Below are 11,010 nucleotides of genomic sequence, written 5' to 3'. Positions count from 1 at the left end.
TCTAGCGTTGAGTTTTGACTTGAGTATCACCTTAAGTCTCTACATATATTCTTTCCTGATCGTGTCCTTCATCTCTTGGTGTTTTATATCCTCTCCTTCTATTATTCCCAAGTATTTATATCCTGTCTCATCTATGTGTTTGATGCTATTCCCATCTGGTAGCTTTATCCCATCAGTCCTTGTTACTTTGCCTTTTTGTACGTTGACCAAGGCGCATTTTTCTATTCCAGACTCCGTCCTGATGTCCCCAGATACAATCCTTACAGTCTGGATGAGGATATCTGTTTCCTTGATGCTCTTACCATGCAGCTTGATGTCGTCCATGAACATCAGATGGTTAATTCTGTTGCCTCCTTTCTTGAGTTGGTACCTAACATCCATCTTCTCCATTACTTTTGCCATGGGAATCTTGGCTACTACGAAGAGTAGTGGGGACAGTGAGTCACCTTGTAAGATCCCTCTCCTGATGTTAACCTCTGCTAGCCTTATCCCAGAGCTTGTAGGTACTGTATTCCAGTTGCACATTGTATTTTTTAGGAAGCTGATGGTGTTTTCCTCTGCCCCATATATTTTCAGACATTCTATTAGCCATGTGTGCGGTATCATGTTGAAGGCTTTCTTGTCGTCAATCCATGCCATGCTTAGGCTGGTTCTCCTATTACTAATCTTCATTACCATTTTGTCTATCAGGGACTGGTCTTTTGTGACCCTACACTTCCTTCTGCAGCCTTTCTGTTGGTGGGGATGGTGTTTGTATCTTCTAGGTAGTTGTATAGCCTTTCACTGATGATACCTGTTAGTAACTTCCACATTATTAGTAGGCAGATGATAGGCCTGTAGTTGCTTGCTATATTTCCCTTGTTCTTGTCCTTCTGTACTAAGGATGTTCCCCCTGTGGTCATCTATTTGGATGCATGGTGGTTTGTGATACAATGCTGGAGTTGTTCTGCTATTCGTGGGTGTAGGGCCTTGAAGTTTTTGAGCCAGTATCCATGGACTTCATCGGGATCCGGGGCTTTTATTATTATTATTATTATTATTATTATTATTATTATTATTATTATTATTATTATTATTATTATTATTATTATTATTATTTTGGAAGAAGACCCTCTTTCAAACATACTTCATTAAAAAGGATGGGTGTCCTGATGCAATTTCTCTACCTCCCAAAGAGTTTCCTCTATAAGGAAACTCTTTGGGAGGTAAATTGCATAATAATTGTCCAGAGTTCATTTATTCCTAAATATTTCAGTAGTTCTTCCTAAAATTTACAAAAGGTGAATGAAGCCAGGGGTACAAGAATGTTGTATTTATACTTGCAAGTGGGATGAGTCATCCAGGAGAGTCTGGCCAAGTAACAGAGGTGTTGAGAGTCCTGATCATTGGACACACTCCTAGAAGTAGAGGTCAGCTGAAGGGTTATCCCAGGGGAGCAACTTGCTGTTCTCTTGATGGTGGCTGGGAGAAAAGGGGTTCCCTGGGTCATTTTCAGCAACAGAGAACCTCCTTATATCGGAGGTGGTGATGGTCAGTGTTGCCATCCAGGATCTTTGTGTTCATTACAATCTGCTGGCATTGGGGGCCGCTGTTGTGTTCCCTAATGTAGTGCCGATAAACTGAACCTTCATGTAGGTGAAGGCAATCATCTTGGAGAGGTGTCAGTTTTATAGATGTAGGAATGTCAGCATCCATTGTCAGGGCACAATATTTAATACACTACTCTCCTCTTCATGGGATCATTGCTAGCTATGGGGCTCTTCCTCATGAAGTAATGAGCAGTCTTCTGGCTCTTATAGTAGATCGTATGGTCAACTTTTTTCTCTTTTCATGGGGGTTACATGGGTGCCAATGATTTTCTTCAGGGTTGCCTTACCTTATTTTCATTTGGTGTTCATGTAGCCCCTGTATAAAAGCTAAATAGTCCTCTCATTCTTGTGGGGAAGGGCACACTTCTCCTGTCAGTACCCCTGTCAATGACATTTCTCATCGCCGTGGCAGCCCAATGGTAAGTGTACCTATTATCCATTAGGGTTTGGCCGACATGTTCTAGGTCATTGGAACCAGTATTCCAGGAAGAACAGTATAAGAGGACATGATGAATATAGGTGTTTATGATTGAGGATTTGAGTTTTTCCAGGCATTCACTACTGCCATTGAGGTAAAGCCCAATGTTGGTTGGCTTATGTTGGACCTTCGACTGGAAGCCTTAGGGAGTGCTGGCAACACAGATGTCCAAAAAGGGGAATGGTGCCATCTACATTTCTTTCACCACACAACCAGTTCTTCCTCAAAGATGCCAAGAAGTTACTTGCCCTTACCACGTAATATTTTTTACAAAGATTTCCTGTGCTATAGGCGAAAGGAAGCATTAAGCAAGGTAAAGTGAATGCAAAAAAAATAATCACGTAAAAAGAATCGCATAGTATTAAAATGTTGTCTAGCAACACTGGCGTAGCGAGGAGCAGAGCATGTATTATTACCATTGTTCATGTTCCTTTGTTTCGTAATTTTGCTTTTTGTAAGCATTATTATTATTATTATTATTATTATTATTATTATTATTATTATTATTATTATTATTATTATTATTATTATTATTTGGAAGGAGTCCCCCTTTCAGGACAGTGTTATTAAAAACAAATGCTGTTGAAATGGCATTTAACTTGTCGAGAGCCTTCTTTATTCTTAGACTTTCTCGTCTAAAGGTAGATGATATAATAAATTTCCAAAAGACATGGAAAGATATTCTGCTTTTGTTGTTTATTTTACTCAGACATTTCAACATTCATGCAGGCAGTCATCGTCAGAGAGAATGAATGAAACCCAAAGGTGGGCAATTATTTATAACAGGAAGGATGGATTAATGTCTTGGCAGGTTAAAATTTCTGCCTCATGGGTGTTCACTGTAAAGCCTTTTTGGCTGTGTTGGGCAGGGATGATGGGGGGATGCTGCTGGTGTTTCTCTCACTGGTCCTACTGATGTAATGGTTTGCTCCAGCGCAGGGGTATTTGTAATTCCATTTTGTTTGAGAACCTGTTGTTTATGAGTCTGTGCTAACCTCGTAATCTCCTTGGTTGTATACTCCCAAGAGGAACAATGCGTGAGTGCACAACAGACACTAGATGTACAAACATCCTTGCACTGGAGCGAACCATTACATCAGTGATACCAGTTGGGGGATCACCAGCAGAAATCCCCAGTCATCCCTGACCAACACAGCCAAGAAGGTCCGAACGCCTGCAGGGTTTACAACAAAGACCCACAAAGCAGAAATAGACCAAAGAAAATTCAACCTGCTGAGACATTAATCTATCCTTCCTGCTATAAGTAATTGCCCATCTTTGTCTTTCATTCTTTCTATCTGACGATGACCTCCTGCGTGCGTGGGGAAACGTCTGATTATAGTAAACAAAAGCACAATATCTTTCTATGTCCTTTGGAAATTTGTCATACCATCTACCTGTAGACGAGAAGAATATACTAAGAAGAATAGAGAAAACTCTCTACGAGCTGAATACCTTTGAAACAATTATTATTATTATTATTATTATTATTATTATTATTATTATTATTATTATTATTATTATTATTATTATTTAAAGTAATAGCTGTCACCATTATTGAAACAAGCTTTTTTGGTTCGTCGATTCTTTCATATCAAGTCAAGGAATAAAGGAATACTCTTTCTACAATGTTTTTCCTGAAGCTGATTTTTCTGTTTGATATTGCCAATTTCAGTGGGACAAGAGATATGTAAAAACTGTTCAGTATTCATTTTAACTCTAATATCAACCCTAAGGAAATATATTCGGCAATAATAATAATAATAATAATAATAATAATAATAATAATTAATAATAATAATAATAATAATAATAATAATAATAATAATAATAATATTCTTTATTTCAGGTCAGTGCCATATACATGGAATATACACATACAATACACACACTCTAGTTATACAAGGTAACATGTGGTAATACTAATTATCGGCAGTATCCACACAGTTGCTGAAGAACTTGAAAAAAATAGACATCATAATAACGGTACAGTAATTATATGGAGAATAATAGAAAAAAATAAACAATGATATCAATAAAAAATACAGATTGCAGACGATTAATTTCCATCTGGGGACCTTAGGTGGTTCCAGAAGTCAGGTCCAGAAGGCTAAATACGAATATTGAGAATTGGAAAACTACAATGATATTAATTACAGTAATAATAAAAAGTAAAAATACCAAAAATAACAACAAGAAATAATAATAATAATAATAATAATAATAATAATAATAATAATAATAATAATAATAATAATAATAATAATAATAATAATAATGACAGATTCTGGAGATGACACTTCAAAGTTACAAAAATAGAGAATAAGTCATTTAAGGGACAGACGCCTCATTATTCCATCTTCCCACAATTTAGATCGTCTTCTTGAAGCCTCACTGCTCAGCGAATTGCTGCTGTTTCTCAGTCGGGTGATCAGACTGGACATTGTTCGCCTCACAATGATTTTCAAATTATCCAGGCGGTTTGCTATGAATACCTGCGTGGCTGAGTGATAGCGAGGAGTGTTTGTGAGGCGTCTCAAAATGTCATTGTGAACAACAGTGATACGTCTCATGGTCTCTCGGGTCTATATAGTTCGTCCAAAGGGAACATCCATATATACCGTACTGTAGCAGTACGAGCGGAGGAGCAGCAGTTTCGTTTCTTCCCGACAGAAGGCAAACCTCCTTGCAATCATGTTGCCAGTTGCACATAGTTTACGACGCCTCTGTTCTTTGTCTGCCATATCTTTTAGGTCCTCCATTATAATGTGGCCCAAATGCGGAAATTCATGCACGAATTCCAGACAATGATTTCCGAGGAAAATTAGTGGTTCTGTAATATGCTTAAGCGATCTCGGGAGCAGCGACATGCACTGGGTCTTGGTTTCGTTGTATAGGATATCAAATTCCTCTGCATATTGGCGGTAGGTGTCGATGAGTCGCTGGAGACCTTGCACTGATGGGGAAATCAGAACCATATCGTCGGCGTAACAGAGGTTGTTTATTGTTGTTTCGTTGATAGTGCATCCGAATTGGGAGTGAGTTCAGTTTGACATTCAGGGCATCTATGTACGTGTTAAACAGGTATGGGGAGAGAATTCCCCCTTGCCGGAGCCCTTTTAGGGAGCCGAAGGTGTACGACAGTACGTTACCCCATTTGACACAGAATTGCTGTGTGGAGAACCAACAGGTAGTTTACTCTGTCAAATGCTTTTCTCACATCTACAAAACATAGGTAAACAGGAGAGGCTGATGATAGGTAATAAATACTCGTAGTTCAGAATTCTTTCAGGATGTACATGCAGGTGTCGGCTGAGCGATTTGCTTTAAAGCCGAACTGGTTGTCAGTAGTGTGTAGAAAGGGGATGTCTCACTAGAAGAACAGACTTGAGTAGCTTCGACTCAGTTGTAGTAATTGCAATCGAACGATAATTGCCAGGGTCAGCTGCATCCTTTAACTTGTTTTTTATTAATGGTATTAAGTGAACTCAGAGTAGGGAGTCTGGGAGAAACTGGTGAATTATGCACGCATTGAAAGAGCAGCTAGCAAAATGTAAATTATCGGATGGCAGAATTTGAAAGCTTCAGCAGGCAGACCATCGCAGCCGGGCGATTTGTTATTAGGTAGGTTGTTTATGGCATCGCTGATGTTACCTTGCGTAATACGATCGGCGAAATGAAACTGAATATTATCAGTAAAGAGGTTATTTACATCCCTGCGGGAGTCTTGATCGTTCATGCAATGCAGGATAGTGCTGAAGTGATCGCCCCACATTCTTGCGATAGCCTCGTCACCGACGGCTACTCCTACTCTCTGTGAAAGCTTTTAGTTTTGGGATGTAGAGATTTATGGCGGTTTTTAGTTTAGATACGACGGTTAAAAAAAAAAAAATCCTCAATTTTAAGCTGTAAGAAGCAGCTGTAAACTACCTTAAAACTAACCATGTTTTGCCCGAGAAAAATATATATTTTACGTCTTCAGTTATTTTTAGGTCACGGAGTATACTATACCGGCATATTTATGAAAGAATATTGTAAAGCTCTTCGTATTTGGGTATTTTTTTCTAGCAAAGTAGCAAATTATACTTTTACTTACCTTCGAAATACAAATAAATCTATTTTAGAAATTGTTTCAAGATTCATCTACAAATGCGTTTCAAATTTATTACAAAACATAGCGAAAATCACTTACTATTGCTGTTGACTGTATGCCAAATTTCTAGTGATTATCAGTCTTATTATTAAGATGCATACTCCAACGCTCGTTGTGTTGTCTTTTTCTTTTGTGTTCTAGAAGAGTTATCCATGAATTTATGGTCAAGTCTATATTAATTTTACCTGATAGACGTGTAGCTTGTCCACTACTTGTAAGATTCTTTAGTTGCGAGAGGGCGACAAAACGATCTCCTTCGGCTCTGTTCACTGGGAGCTTTGTCATATTCTGAAAAGAATATTTGTCGGATTCTGGAGGAATATCGAATTCCTGAGGCAGGTGCTTGTTAGGCATTTCTGTGCTACTTCCTTCCCCTTTCTCAGTCAAAATTTTCCTGTCATTTTGAAGATTCTTCAGTGTCAACAAATTCTTCAAAACTGGTTGGTGCTTGTTCCCCTGTGGATGGAAATAGAAAATTCAGGTGCACGGAAGACATTGGTAATGTATGAGAATTTTGATGTCTCATTTTGCTATACTCTTATCGAAACACCAAAGGAAAAATAATAAAATATAAATAACACACACAAAATGTAATTATATAGATTTTTCGTGTTGTAGGACCACAGATGAAAACTATCTTAGCTGTATTTAAGCTTCATTCCTTTTACTCTAAACACCCGTCTGCACGAAAAGTGTTCTTCCATGGATACAGAGAATCCGACTGTATAGTAATGACTGAACAGTACACAAGCTTTCAAATATTTGAGACTAAGATTTAATTATCTCGTCTCTCCCCGATCTTATCATCCATTAGCGAATTATTTTAATTTTCATTTATATCTTAGATGAGAGACGAATTTCTGGTAAGCTACAGCTATATTAAGACAGCGCTGAAATTGCACTGTAGGCCATAGTATATCTCAGCCAAACCCAATTCTGACCACATGACTTTCAACACTTCGTTGTCTCCATTTTTTTTACCGAGTTGTTTATAATGAACATGTAATATCAGAACAGTCGACGGTAATATATTGCCTTTAAATAAAATGTATTCTGCAATTATTCATAGAGTATTTCTTGATGCTGCAGTCAGATATATTGCTGATTCAAAGTGAAATACCTGTTATGAAACTTACCCCAGAATATATAACTGCAACTGCCAAGAAGTGCACCAAAATGAACACTTTTATGTCTGCCATGAGTGGTGATGTCACGCCTCTTGATCAATCAGTCATGTAGGCCTATTTCTGAAGAAAAGAAAATTATTATTTTTTCGATGAGATTACCTCTTTATAAGTAGACCCTAATAAGCGCTCTTAGAAAATCCCTTTCGTTTATCAAACACCACCTTCACAAAATGAAAACCTTTCGTTTGAAAAACATTTTCCATGTGTATCTAAAGCATTTATTAATTGCTGAGGCTAGCTAATTTCGTTACTTTTTGTTGCGCCCTTTCGTGGATATTTAAAAATGAAGTAGCCTATATTTTGCACCTGTTAATGTGAGGGCAAGGGCTATGGTAGTGTATACGCATCTAAGGAAGAGTAGGCTACATTCTGCAAAAAAGGTTTAACTCTTCATTTTCCTTTCTAGGTTGTTGTTGTTGCCTACAAACAACGATAGTTTTAGGGATTGTTTCGGTAAACAAAGGGGAACAAAGTGGCAACATAGTATACATTATATATACTTTGTAATTAGAGGGTGTGTATGCCATTTATGAAATACACAACGTGTATTAACACATCATAATATGCAAAGTATATTATTAAGGTCAGGTATGATCCTTTTAGTATTGTTAACGCAAGCTATGATGCCTGTTCTAACATTTACGGCTTTTATCATGGAATTTGAAATAAGTAGTTTTAAGGATCCCTCCTAACCATGCGCTGGATGTTCCTTGATCTCGAGATGGGTAGAACATAAAGACCCTGGGGACAGTGAAACAGTACAAAATACTGCGATGGCTCCACAAGTGAGGAAGGAGAAAAATTTGGAACAGCGTGTACATTTGGTTAAAAAAAAATCAAAATGAAAGTTAAACAGAATCTTTTTAGGAGAGTGAATTGTTACCTGGCTGGGTCTAGAGAATAAGGGCGGTTGTGCTAGCTACTAATTGCAAAGGTAAACATTCCTTAGATGTATTGTGCTTGGAATAAATGAGATATAAAGATAATTCTTTGGAAATGTATTTGATTTATATAAGAAATGCTTAAGGATACTGATATATTATATTGTTGATTTTTTGGAGGTTAAGCAGTTTTCTTGGAGACATTCTGGGCAAGGGTAAATGGAAACAGTGCCTACATATTCATCGAGTTAGTGCTGACGAAGGCCTAGTGTCAGTATGACTTCTCATGGAGATGAGGGGGCAGCGTGCCCTGGGCGATGTGCTGGCTATGCTGCTGGAAGTCGTCAAGTTACAGCTAGAGCGTTCGTTTGTTCACTTTCATGGGCATCACACAAGGTGTGAACTTTTCAATTTGAGTACAGGTTAGACATTTCAGAGTTAGATCCCTTCGTGCTCAGATCTGCTTCCCTGGAAGATTATGTGACTGCCTGTGAGGTGAGTTGGAACTTTATTTTCAAGAAAACCTGAATGGGTTTAATTAACTTTATTTAACATGTACTGATTTATTTATTTATTTTCATCTGCTATGTCTCTTTGATTTTATTGATTTTGACTTTACCATGTTTAATTATTTGCATTTCTTTTGGGTCGGTAACGTGGGAAAACATCCCACATTTATTTTGCTCTGTGCCTATTTTTAAAAGTTGTGTTTTTCCATTTGTTCCCTCAGATGTACTGAATCAGAGGTCACATAGATGGAGGGGAATGTGACTTGTCATGACTTCGGCCATACTGACTTATTTTAACTCTTATGTTGTAGAGACTCACTTAGTAGAAACTGATAGCACCATGTTATCTTACTGGGTTATTTTGAGGGTACCAATTCTGGGACGTAGATATTCCCATTTCATTTTTATTTCATTTCAAACCACTTGGCATGTTAGATCATTGAATAAATTATATTTTTTGTAGTCATGTTTTTGCTGTTCTTCTTTAGTCCAGTTAGTGACTTGGATAATGAGAGAGAGAGAGAGAGAGAGAGAGAGAGAGAGAGAGAGAGAGAGAGAGAGAGAGAGAGAGAGAGAGAGAGAGAGAATGTGCTGACCCAGTAAACAGGCTGGCCATCGCTACCGGGTAATCTTTGAGATATAAGTCGATATGACATTGATCTTAAAACAGATATGGAAAGAGGTTATGTCATAACCAATTTCCACATCTGTATATATTATGCCCTATTATACAAGATTAGATAGGGTCATAACTTTATGACCCTATCTAACCTTGTACAATAGGGCATAATATATATATATATATATATATATATATATATATATATATATATATATATATATATATATATGTGTGTGTGTGTGTGTGTGTGTGTGTGTGTGTGTGTGTGTGTGCGTATGTATGTATGTATGTATGTATGTATGTATGTATGTATGTATGTATGTATGTATGTATATATATATATATATATATATATATATATATATATATATATATATATATATATATATATATATATGTGTGTGTGTGTGTGTGTGTGTATATGTATATGTATATATATATATATATATATATATATATATATATATATATATATATATATATATATATATATATATATATATATCTTCATCTTCTTTTAACGTGCTTTTTTCCCATTTTTCTATGAGGTAAGCACGATGCCCTCTTTGAAGGACTTTTGATTTGGCTTTGGGGTAGACCGCAGTCTCAATCGGCTGCCCTGCCTGACATCGCTTAGACCCCGGCAGCACATGTACATGTATCATGGCTGTCCCCAGCTCCCTTTCTCCCAGCAGCGAGGAGACACTGAAGCGGTTAGGTCGACAGTTCGAGACATGTGAGGTGTCTGTTATGTTTTTAGGAGATGTTGGAGTGGCTTTGTTTGTGTGTGCATTAGTCTGTAACACCCATTTGCTTTTAAGCAAACCTATCCGTTGATTACATACATAATCCCAGGGTGTCTACACGGATAGCAAAGTGTCCGCCTCTCTGACCAGTCAGCTGCGGATTGGATCCCGTGCCACAGACCTCTATGTAGTCCGAAGCTGCTGCTCTAACTGACTTGGCCATTGAGGCTCTATAAAGAAAATAACCCTATGAGACCAATAATTAGTTCTGTTGGTTCTGTAACTTATGAACTTTCAAAATATCTAACAAAATTATAGTCACCATTGCTAGGAACTATTTCTGGCACCCATTTTATTAATTCTTTAGATTTGACTGACAAAATCAGTGTTATTGCAGTCAATCCAGATTCACGGTTAATAAGTTTTGATGCATGCTCTTTAATCTCTAAAGTGCCCATGGACTCCGTATTGGAATACCTTAAAAATGAATGGCATAAACTTGATTTGACATTAACAATTAGCCAGGTCCTACAGCTAATAAGATTATGCATTTGTGATTGTAAACTTATTTTCAATGGGGAATTTTTTAAACAAACATTTGGTATGGCAATGGGAAACCCACTTTCACCTGTTCTTTTAAATTTATATATGGAATTTTTTTAACGTCTTTACATCCCCAAGATTTTCCATTTTCCTGTAACATGATACCTTTATGCTGACGATATTCTAGCCATCACACCCAAAAGTTTTGGATGTAAATAACATATTGGCTCAACTAAATGATAAAGTCCCTCTTATTAAATTTACACTAGAGTTACAGAGAGGCGTATGTTTACCTTTTTTTT

At 37.1% G+C, this 11,010-nt stretch overlaps 1 long non-coding RNA gene across 1 annotated transcript in view; it reads right to left on the bottom strand.

Moving 5' to 3' along the window:
- Nucleotides 1–6,410: 6,410 nt before the first annotated feature.
- LOC136833574 (uncharacterized) overlaps nt 6,411–11,010 on the bottom strand; it is a 160,612-nt gene continuing 156,012 nt past the window's right edge. Inside the window, exons 2-3 of the long non-coding RNA XR_010851520.1 lie at nt 7,357–7,467; nt 6,411–6,676 (exon numbers count right to left, since the gene is read on the bottom strand). This is a non-coding gene — a long non-coding RNA (uncharacterized lncRNA). The remainder of the gene's footprint in view (nt 6,677–7,356; nt 7,468–11,010) is intronic.

Source organism: Macrobrachium rosenbergii, chromosome 51 (assembly GCF_040412425.1).
Source record: "Macrobrachium rosenbergii isolate ZJJX-2024 chromosome 51, ASM4041242v1, whole genome shotgun sequence".
Classification (NCBI taxonomy): domain Eukaryota; kingdom Metazoa; phylum Arthropoda; class Malacostraca; order Decapoda; family Palaemonidae; genus Macrobrachium; species Macrobrachium rosenbergii.
This window is presented reverse-complemented; position numbering and strand designations above follow the sequence as displayed.